Source organism: Clinocottus analis, unplaced genomic scaffold (genome assembly GCF_023055335.1).
Source record: "Clinocottus analis isolate CAN_PGR_092001 unplaced genomic scaffold, fCliAna1.0.p SCAF_11, whole genome shotgun sequence".
Lineage (NCBI taxonomy): Eukaryota > Metazoa > Chordata > Actinopteri > Perciformes > Cottidae > Clinocottus > Clinocottus analis.
The window spans coordinates 11318864-11331364 of NW_027175832.1; positions in this window are offsets into that span (position 1 = coordinate 11318864).

The window sequence follows — 12501 nt, forward strand, 5'->3', positions numbered from 1 at the left end:
CGTGCGACCCTAAACAGGACGAGCAATTTCGGATAATGGATGGCTGGATGGTTCATTAGTAGAATGCAGTGAAACACCATCATGTGATAAAAGACTTCTTTCTTCACTTCTATTTTTTACTTTTGTATTTAAACATACCCAGTAAAGGCACGAAGCTTCTACTTGGCTTACACCACTGGAAAAAGACAATACTAGATTTCAAGGTGTATGAGGCAGTATGGGCCCGGAGGGGCCCTATAGCCAGAGATGAGCAAAAATACATCAAAATGTATAAATACTTGTGCCAGAAAATGTAAACAAATACATTACATGTATTTAAAATATAGGAAATACTTTTATCTGGTTCCTTTTTCTGTTTTCTCACAATTTGGTATAGCAGAGCATTCAGGTTTGGGCTATATAATGTACAGAAAGCTCTGGTGAACTCAGAAAATATGCCTTTTAAATAAACAAATGGACATCTACTATCATAGCCTGGCAAACTGTGTCATTTGCCTGTAATTGATAAGACATTATGACACTCACATTAAGATCATACAGCATAATTTGTAATACAGTGCCAGATTAGATGGTCAGACATCTCTTGATAAGGTTATCATGAAAATTCAAGCTCCCAATCTACCTCTTCCTCGACTGATAAATTAACTTGCTAAACACTGGCTATGCACTAGCCTAGACAGCATGCTAGCGTCATTAGCATGTTAGCATCGATCATTAGCTTGATATTATAACCAGAACCATATATAATAGGCTATGTAGCCAGAAACAAATTATACATTAAGCTCGTTGACATCTGTCACACTCAGATACAATATTTACCTTGACAGACAATCCATTGAACTTGAAGATTAAACTCATGAACTGCTTTTTGATTTGTAAAAGAAAGCATTTTAAGTTATTTAAATACAAAATTACTCCACTCTAAAATATTTTTGTTACAAATTACATAAGATTTTTTATCAGTCCTATCAAATACAAATGACAAAATACTCAAAAGTAATTAAAAGACATATTTCAAATACAAGTAATAGAAGTACTGCCCATTCCTGCCTGCGCATCTCACCCAGGAGGCTGCTGTTTGTGTCTTGTCAACCTTACTTCCTGCCAACTTATTTTTCATACCTTTTGTTATGTAAAATATGTACTTAAAGTACTTTCACAATTTATACATGTTATTCCTACTATGTACTGAAACTCAAATATGTGATGTTATCAAGTATGAAAAGTTTAACTGCTTCATACTAGGAAACATGTTATAGAGGAGAGCACACATTTTCTGAGTATATGTCTACAATACTACACTATAGAATTAAGAGCCCCGTGGTATAAAAAAGAGAAAACAAAGTCTCCCTTTTCCAGCTTCAGACTTACTTACTGTAAGTTCTGAGAGCATCTTAAAATTCACAAATATTCACCAAACTCTCAAAGGCTGTCAATATAGCATAATGAATTCTTCATTGGGGTTTGGTTCTTCTCTCACTGAGTTATGTGACAAACAAACCAACCCATCATTATAGTTTGGCTTGTAGCTTGACGCGTCAGCATCTGACGAGTTGGGAGTCAGAAGGTGTTTTTCTCAAACCTCCTTCTTGCTCATCGCTGATGTTTACAGTTGACTTCCTGACACCCAACTAGAAGAAGACAGTAAATGTGAGAATATAATACACTGTTGTAACAAAATATGTGGAAGTTATGTTTAAAGAATAAGCTTAAAGAACTGTAAAGTTATGTTTAAAGTTATGTTGGGTTGGTTATGTTTAGAGTTATGTTCAAAGAATAAGCTAGTGCCCTTTTACGACTCCTCCGAGTTCGCCTCAGCAGGCTTGCTGCAGAGCTTTCTGTGCTCAGTGTGGTGATGAATAGGGACCACAGTGTCTGGAACTGGCCACCACTAGCCTGCCAATCAATTTGTTTAACTCCCCAGGCAAGGGCAGTGATTGGTGGACCCTGCACACACACTCCCTTCCTGCCAACAAAGCAGCCCATATGCCCTCCCAGCAGGGGCCGGCCCTGATACGGGGGCCCACGCATTTAGGGAGCCAGTTATAGGAATTTGGAGCTAATGGGATGAAAGGACTACCATCAGTGAATTGAAGCACAGAGCAAATCAAGTGGAATGCACATTCATGGTGTCACTCATCATCCGGCCTGTACCTCCATTCTGCACTCCCCACAGCCACACTGCACCGCTGACAGGGACTAAACACTCTTAGTAGCATGGGGGTTCATTTCATTTCAGCATAATAACTTGAATTAAACATGTCTAATGAGAAGATCATTGTTGTGAGTTGGGCGAAACCAGTTTGAAGGATTTAAAACTATGTTTGTCATTGTTTTATTATTTGAATAAGATATGTTATGCATATATTTTACAGAAATACTATAAAGATTATTATGGGACATATATATAGACCAATACTCTGCAGTATGTGCATACCTCGAACAAAATCATTTAGGAATTAAACACACAACTATAAATCATACACATATACTGTGTATGAGAAGTGAATGAAGTCACCATGACGTCACCGCCTTCTGGTTTATGGACTGACGTTTGGAAGCTTCGAGTTTGGATTTTGCATGTTTTGGCCATTGCCATCTTGTTTGGTTGCAACCAGAAGTGGCACGAGAGGGCGGAGCTAAATTCAACCAAACACTGATTCAGACATTTTAGGTGCCCAAAGGGTTACAATTAATTTGGCCAACACACTGTCAAAGAATTAAAGTTGTAAGACAAAAGCACAGACAACTCCCAGACTCCCTGTGGCAGGAACCTGTCAATCATAAGGTTGCCCCGCTCTAAAGCGGACCCTACTTTATGGTCTGTTTGATTCTAAATTACCATAATTAGTCACCATACACCAGTGGCGGTCTGTGGTGTTGGCCATTAGGCCAGTTGTGATCGCAGCAACAAAAAAAGTGTCACAGACCGACACACTCATACAGTCCGCTCCGCCACACGGCTCCACCACGAGCATACGGGCGAGGAGACTGACCCGCGGAGCCAATTCACATGGAAAAAAAAAGGAGACGCCGTTAGCAAGGTGCGAGGTGCGCGTCACGCGCGCCGCTCCTTATTTTTATTGCGCAATGGGGTTTCATAGACCCTCGACGTGCCACCTTTGGCTCGAGCCTTTCCAAGCCGACCTAGAGCCGGTCGCAGCGCACTACAATGGAGGAAATGCACCCGACGAGGGGCAGCACAGTGAGGGGAGAGCACAACCCGTCAGGTCAACAAAAATGCATGTTGTTCAAATCTATCAACAAAACCGCCACACTGACCCTGCACACAGCTGCGCTGGCAGCAACCTCTCCGTACGCCAAAGAGAGGCCGTTGGGTAGAAGCACTAGCACCCCCAGGTGCAGCAGTAACAACAGTGCTGTGGCTAGTTCATGAATAAATACGACTGCAAATGTAAAAAACAAACAAACAGTAACATAATCAGCATTTCACTCACCAGATGCACATAAACCTTTGTGAGAAAGGGGTCATCAGTAAGTCCTGAGATTCTAGCTTCTTGGTTTTGAAAGGCTTAGAAGGCCCTGACGGTAATTAAAAAAAAAAAAATTAAAGGACAGCAAAGCAGGCCTAGCTGGCCCTGACGGCCTGCCACTGCCATACACTCATCGTTTACAGAGGGAATAAATTAAGTAATTTCCTTATAGACTACTATACAACCAGAGAAGTCGTCCCCTGATGGTCATTAGAGAGAATGCAGGTTCAAAACATTCATGGCATTGATTTAAATTTTTTTTAGACTTCCAGGTTGAGTGTCTTAAAAAAGGTACCTTTGAGTTGCATGATGGGAAGTGTTGTTTTCTCAGACTTTGAAGTAAACGTCAGGATACCGCTGCTGTTTTCATGTTGGCAATCATTTTGAACTTGTCATCTAACTTTATTAAAGTGCTCTATTCAATCTCTGAAGTGCTTCTTTAATTTAAAAATGATTGACCTTGAGTACTTGAGTGCAAATAGACAAGTTTGCACTCAGATGTTGAAATTGTGCTAAGCCTGTTGTCATGTTGTCGTCCTGCAGCTCCCTTGTGTTTCCACTGTTTCCCTGTCCTCTTGTCTCCTGTCTGTCTTGTCTGCTAAAGAGGCGTGTCTTCTCCTGCTCCTCCTCCTCCTGGTCGGTGCAGCTGCAACACCTAGGAACAATCCAGTCATCAGGAGTGCTCAATATAAACCCCAGTCTTCCTGCCAGTCGCTGCCAGATCGTTTCATCACCTTAGGGGTAGCTATACCTTCAGGCTGCTTAGCGTATCTTGTTACTTTGAACTTGGTACTTTGTCCCTGCTCACTCTGTTTTTGTGTCATCTTAGTTTTCTGGAGTCACCACCTGCTACCTGCCTTATTTCCCCCACCAGATTCAACCCTGCCTCGCTCTCGTTATCTTTTTGTTTGTGTTAATAAACCCTTTTACTTTTTTCACTTCACCTGAGACTCCTGTGCTGCATTTGGGTCCAGGTTCGGCTTCCGACATAACACCTGTCTTCTAGAATTTACATTTATATGTAGTCAGTGTTCCCCCAATTAATTTTGGTTTTTGATCAGATGTGTTAATGAAGTGCTACATTTATTTACCAGAGCATGGTTTTAAATGCAGGTGCAAAAGGCAGGTCTGTGACACCAGAGACTTAACCAGGGTTTACATCCAGACTGTGTGAGGTCACACAGGGTCACACCAGGCATTAACACTGTGGTTTAAGTTGGAGAAAGATTGTGATTTTGGTTTAATGTTAATTTTCTCTGTCCTTCTAGTGCAGGGAGACGACACCAACCCAGAAAGAAGAGTCAAGTTAAGAAAGAGACTCCACTGCAGGGATTGACAACTCTAAATGATAAAAGTAGAGAGAGAGAAAAATACAAAATCTTGTTTGTTCTGTTTTGCATGTTGAATGTATGCCATGAAAAAGTGCTGTTTTAAATATCTATCTATTGATCGATCGATCGATCAATATAAATATATTAGGGCGGGGCAAAGTTGAAAAAAATTAATCGCGATTAATTGCATGATTTTTCTGCAATAAAACACGATTAATCGCATTATCCGCCAAATTCAACAATGAAGTAAAAAACTAGTGTATTGCAGCTTTTATTTTAAAGTAATGTTACCAAAACAATATAACAGCACTCTGGAGCAACAACAAGTTAACATACATATATAGTCTATGAATGTTTAACCAGACCATGATCTTCCTCTAACATAATCCTTCCTCCAACATGTTGATGCTTATAGACACAGGCAGCCCGTTCCACACAACCTGTTTGGTTCATGTGTTTATTCACAGGGGGAAAACTGTAAACCTCGTTCTGGAATTAAAAAAATGTTTTTAAAAAAAATGTTGGTAAAAGTTCTTTCCTCACATTGGGTCCACTTCTCTTTAGAATGGAATAGTCCAAATAAACTTGTCCCCATTTTTGCACCACTGGATTATTTGTTACTCAAGTGGAATATCGTAACAACTGGTATAATAAGACCCAGGTTGGTAAAATTGAATTATCTTTTAATGTTGTGCTATCTATTTGAATAAGCCGGCGTAACTAGAAATCCAGCCAATTTATTATTAATTCCAGAAAAAGTTGTATCTGTTTATCAGTAATTAATCTGTGCATTTTATCCATTTAACTGGGATTAGTGTTCATTACACTATTGGGATTTCTAATTACACCACAGAAAGACATATTTTGATTGCTTCTATGGGTTTGGAAAGCTGTCTGGTAATAGTTTTTACGGATTAGTAAAATCAAGCCAATTATAATCAAACCTTCCAAACATATTGAAACCAATAGATCTGAGAGGATTTGCAGGGCCAGATTTATCCTCCAAAAAACCATCGCTTTTACATCTGTGGGCCATTTGAAGCCCACAGCTCTAACTCTTAATCACAAAGCTGATTGTTTTCACCCAACAAAACTATTTGGAAATAGTTGCTAATCTCCCTCTCTGGTGGAGTCTGTTTTGGTCAGACATAATCTGTCAGAGTCTGATTGAGCTGCATAATCCCTGGATGAGGAAATGTACGCCCCAGGCCCCTCCTGGGTCTCTCTGTAGCTGGCAGGAGATGTGACCCCACCCCCTCTCTTCTGGCGTAGCTTCTCTACTGTATGAGTCTGCCCTGGGGGCTAAACAATATGCCCCTATTTTTCTTTTAATTAATCAAAACCTAAATCTGTGTCTGTGAGAGCAGCTCTGACTGACTGACGGTGTGGACGGGAGATGCTGAGGGCTTTCCCCTGCTGATTGGCTTCCCTTTGTCCTTCCTTTCCTCCTTCTTCTACAAACATCCTTCCCTTTTTTTCATTCGACCACACCCCTCCCCCCACCCTCCATCTCCCCCAATCCCAGATCTGTGTCTGGAGCTCCACCATGACACCGTGCAACCGTTGGGGATGCAGTGACGTGGAAGTGACTGACAGCTGGAGCGGTCAAGGAATGAATAGAGGAACACATATCAACAGACAACTCTTGGATGGGGGTGGGGTGTGTGTGTGTGTGGTGTGTGTGTGTGTGTGTGTGTGTGTGTGTGTGTGTGTGTGTGTGTGTGTGTGTGTGTGTGCGTGTGTGCGTGTGTGTGTGTGCGTGTGTGCGTGTGTGCGTGTGTGCGTGTGTGTGTGTGTGTGTGTGTGAGAGAGAGAGAGACTGGAAGTCTTGTGTTTTCTGAGCATGCATGTACACTGAAGCAAAAGTCATTTACATAATTCAAAAGGAAAAGTTCATCTCACTTGTGTTTTTTAAGTGATTCTAACTTAGAAATAATTAATGAATATAAAAAAAATTATCATCTCGTTAAAAAAAAGGGGAAAAAATTATTGTGATTACTGATTTTTATAACATTCATGAAATAATTTGTTAATTGTTGAATCTTGAAAATGTAGAAATAATAATGATAATAATCGTAAATAAAACAGAATTTCTTCTTCGGCCAAACTAACGGTCCAATATTCAACTTGCAGTGATTCAGAATAGTAGCTAATAGACATAGTCGAGAAGTTGGGTTTTTTTTTCTTTATGTTGCCAGTTCATTTCCTACTGACAGCGGGTCTCATCGTGTGGTTTGGAGCGTGAGCTTTTTCTTTTTTCTTTCATTTGATTACAAAGTGTAAGTTTGTAATCAATGACTTCGTAATCAATGACTTGTCATCATCATGCATTCAGCCTCAGTCTCCCCATCGGGCATGCACTGCCCTCTGAGCGCCCTCTGCTGGCAGCAGTGGATGGAAGCATCACCCTGTGAAAGCTCCTTGAATGGAGGTTCAGGACGGACCATTTGAAAATCCCACATGGTAAAAATGTTTTGTCACATGAAACACATTTTGTCATTTAGATATTTCTTCAGAGTTTCATTTTTCTCAGCAGTGTCATCTTTAATTCAACAACGTCCAAAAAGGAGAGCAGAAAAATAAGCTTTTTATCTCACTTTGAGGTAGCCACGACGGCCTCCAAATCTGAGGCCATCGTGCACTGCCCGGAAACCGGTGGATTGCTTCCTCCAGGTGGGGACAAACTGCCTACCCCAAGCGAAGGAGTTCAAATATCTCTGGGTTTTGTCCACGAGATTTGCAGAGCGTGTGTGCGACAGCGCTGATGGGGGTGTCACACAGGATCATGGGGGCGGGCGGGGCTGCGTTCTTCTGGAAACCCACAACCATCTCTGTCTTTGAGCTCTAGGTGGTCAGTCTCCCACCTGCAGGCAGACTCGACTCCACCTGACTCTCTGCTCTCCCGCTCCACCTTACTGTTATACAGTAAGGTGGAGCGGGAGATCGATAGGCGGATCGGTGCGGCTGCAGCAATAAAACAGGCGCTGTACCGGTCCGTCTTGGTGAAGAGGTAGCTGAGCCGGAAGGCGAAGCACTCCATTTAATGGTCGGTCTACGTTCCAACCCTCAGCTATGATCACGAACTCTGGGTCGTGACAGAAAGAGCGAGGTCACAGATACAAGCGGCTGAAATGAGCTTCCTCCACTTAACCTCAGATATAGGTTTTTCAGGCACGTCAACTGGTAGGAGGCCCCGGGGAAGACCCAGGATACGCTGGAAGGATTATATCTCCTGGCTGGCCTCAGGGTCCCTCAGAATGAGCTGGAAAATGTTGTGTGTGAGAGGAAAGCCTCGGTCGGCCTGCTGGGCCTGCTGTCACCACGACCCAACCCCGGATCAGCAGCTGATACAGAGGCAATGTAAAGGCCTCTGTGTCAATATGCTACAATCTGAACAATATCAAATTGCGCAACTCCACAGCGCTGATGGGGGTGTCACACAAGGTGATGGGGGCGGGCGGGGCTGCGTTCTTCTGGAAACCCACAACCATCTCTGCCTTTGAGCTCCAGGTGGTCAGTCTCCCACCTGCAGGCAGACTCGACTCCACCAGATGAGTCCAGAGAGTGTGGTGTCATCCAGAAACTTCAAGAGCTTGACGGCCTCGTGACTGGAGGTGCTCTTGTTGTACAGCGAGAAGAGCAGAGGGGAAGGAACGCAGCCTTGGGGAAAACTAGTGCTGATGGTCCGAGAGGCCAAGGCGTGCTTTTCCAGCTTGACATTAAATATCACTTTGTTTCATGGCTTTTGAAATCTATAAATCTTCCTCATAACACTTTTTATGATGCCCATGTCTACAATGCATTATACATTGCTTAGAACACTGTATTTCTATAGTTACAAACACTGATTAATATTCAAAATGGTCACCTACTGACATACAGTTCTTATTACATCATAATGATGGATCCTGGTTTTATCTGGACCGTGGTCCTGCCCGACACCGTTGTTATTTTTGATAGTTGGAACTTCATCATATGTAAAAATGTAAATGTGTACAGATTGCCCTCTGAATAAATTTGTGTAATTTGTAATTTGGGCCAATACAACTTGTATTTGGAATTGAATTAATTAATCACTGTGATAATGCATTGTAATGTGATTGTCATTTGTAAAGTCAACATTTATTTGACATTTGTTCATCGTGGATAGATTCATTATTATTATTATTATTATTATTATTATTATTATTATTATTATTATTATTATTATTATTATTATGTAATTGTTTTTCATTGACCATTTTAACTTATAATCACATTATAAAGCATTATACCTGTGATTATAATGTAACTTATAAAATCATGTTAGCATGCATATGATGAAATAATATAAAATGTACACTATTCAAAACAATAAATAATAAGATGTGTTTTATTTCGAAGCAAATACCGACTTTTATTTACATTAGCTTAACTTCCATTAAAGCCTGTTATTAGGAAATTATTTTACACTTACTCTTATTTTTTTGTATCAAGTTTGAATACATTTACTTACCAAATAGTGTCCACAAGAAACTTGTTCTTGCTAACTTCCTGTGAAGAGGAAACTGAAGGCTGCAGACTTCTTAAAAGGCACAGTGACATCTAGTGGATTCTTAATATTGATCAGCACTAATGGATTATGTGGAGCTTCAGAATTCTAGATGGAAACACTATTCTACTGCTCAAAAGACACTTAAACTGATTCCTGCTGAGCTGAAAGTACAACTAAGCACTCGACATCGAGACACAATTTGCGGAATTTTTTTAATTATTTTTTTATATCGTGTACCCAAAAACTCCCCTTTTTTGGGACTTTTTCCTCATCCCACAACACAGTTGAAGCGGCTGCACTTTTAAAAGTCGTGTCTGGTGTGATCAGCGACTAAGTCTCTATTATGAGATGAATACACCTCTGTGTTTTTCCAGAGAGTGAAGCATTTTTTTTGTGTTAAGTATAAGCACATTAATAATGCAACAATGTATCTACTCCACTTCTGAAACCAACCCTACAGCCTCGACATTCAAATACACAAATGTCACAACATGTCACTGCACACACTCACCAGAAGTATTAAACAGGAGAGGGACCGAAGGAGGAACCACGGCAGTCGAATACTGAACATTCCTCAAACTATTCCCATGCATATGAATACATATTGTGTATGCAAAGCAAAGCATGCGATTATAATCTGGTTTCCCCTCAAGCCATGTGACAGCGCTCACTGTCCAGTTATCTCTCCAATTTTTGATTTTTTATTCATTTATTTATACTATGCTTGTGTGTCTGATGCACATATTTACACACACCTGTGTACTAAAGATTCCTTCTTTCTTGCTTACCTTTGCTATTATCTGCATATATGGTTTTGTGTTAAATTCTATTTAGCATTTTACAGTACATATTTTAATTTTGTTTATTTCATTATGCTTATAGATAAGAGCAATTCATACATACAATTCCCCGTACCTGCTAATCTGGACTGTGTGTGTGACGCTCTGGCCGTTTGAACCGTGCACACATATGTTGTGGGGGCCACGTGCAGAAGAGTATTCATCTTATCTTTAACATGTTTAACGCGTTAACATGTGTGAGAGCTGCAGTTCGGCACCGTTGTGATTGACGATCGGTTTGTTGTATGTGACGTGTGCATGGTCGACAATGTAGTGGTGCTCAGATGAGAGCAAAGTAATTGACGGCATACTGTCGTAATGGTAAACGGTGAATGGAATGCACTTGTATAGCAGCTGTTTCAGACCCTCCCTGTGCATGAGCGTCTGTGCTGTTGTTGTTGATATTGTTATTGTTTTGCATGAAATACGGTATGTTTTTATTGTTAATTGTCGGGGTGTGGATACGTTCAGACCACACTGGCAGAGAACAATGCACCATCTGTGATCAAGAACAATGGTAATGTCAGCATAGTTTAGTCACCCACAGAGAGAGTCGGGCAGGGTTGAAGTGTGTGAGAGGGGAGGGGCTGAGGAGAGTGAAGAAGATATGATCAACAGAGGGAGGTAGAGGGACAGAGACAGACACAGAGGGATGGAGGTGTGTTCATCCCTCTAGTGGTCAAACAGGACCACCACTGACATTACTACAATTCATGGAAGTGCACGGAAAATAATAATTACTAAAACATGTGAACATGACAAGATGCGAAAAATATATATACTTGTAGTCAAACGTATTAACTTATTTTATCATATTTATATTTGTATGTTCTTTGTGTGTGTGTGTGTGTGTGTGTGTGTGTGTGTGTGTGTGTGTGTGTGTGTGTGTGTGTGTGTGTGTGTGTGTGTGTGTGTGTGTGTGAATCGAAGTCAATGCAATTTTCCCTGTGACTGTGTGTTGATATGAACTACCAATGTTACCTGTGCTCCACTACACATGGTTGAAAAGCATCATGGTAGTGATTGTGGGGATGACCTGTGAAGCGTTGGGTCAATAGCTATGAACCACTATTTATTCATAACATGTCCTTACTGTGGCCCTGCAAGGTCTCGTTCTCCACCTGCTCATTCAGGTCTTTTCGTTGCCTTGTGAAGCTTTACTCTGTTTACTGCTGCATCCCTGTCGCCCATTCTTCAAGAAAAGATGTTGGAATGCACGTCTGCAAACCACAGGATCCATTGCATGTAGTTGTCTCTGAACTGGGTCAACGCAGGTGATGTAGTATATTAACCGCCTGAAATTTTTGTGCTATAGTAATGAGTATAACAAAGATCTGTCAAGAGACTTTCACATAGGAGACTGCTGTTCATGTCCTGTGTGAAACCAAAACAAAACATTGATTTTACACTTTACGTAATTACGTAATGTTGTTACACAGTTGTCGTTTATTTACACAAGATGGATTGCGTTGCTACACTACATTGTTGTTTTGTTACGTTGGTTTGTTACATTGTTTTGTTACGTTGTTTTGTTATATTGTTGTGTTATGTTGTTTTGTTTTGTTATATTGTTTTTAGGACTGGGCAAAGTTAAAACATTTTAACTGATTAATCGTATGATTTCTCTACAATTAATTGCATTATGTGCCAAATTCAATAATGAAGTAAAAACTAGTATATTGCACGCTTTTATTTTAAAGTAATGTTATCAGAACAATATAACAGCATTCTAGAGCAACAGCAAGTTAACATACATACATATGTAGTATATACATCTTAATTGTTTCTTTATGTTGTTTTGTTTTGTTACATTGTTTTGTTACATTGTTTCATTATGTTGTTAAGTTGTTGGTTGCGTTGTTACATTGTTAGGTTAGGTTACATTCGCTTTGACAATGTGCGTTACGGCAAGCGTGATACAATGCTGATATTAAACATATTCCCAAAACATATTTTTCAATTAACAAATGTAAATTGTGGCGACTGGGTTGCTGTTTGAGCGAAACAAAATAGCAAGCATCATACATGACCTTTCACCAGAGGTATGCACCATGAGTGTTTTTATGACTTTTGGAGTGTTGAAATAATATCGTGTCACGTATCGTAAATCCCAACTCAGCTGACCAATGATGCTCTTGTGATTCAGTACACTCAGTTCACCTTCATATTTTTAAATATGAACTCACAATCACTTTAACATCGTGTCATAACATTAGAAGGTGAACTGTTTGCCACAGTTTCTTTATTTGCCAACAGAAATAAAAAGGAATGAAACTGAAGATATTCTAAAAAGGTTTCTAAAG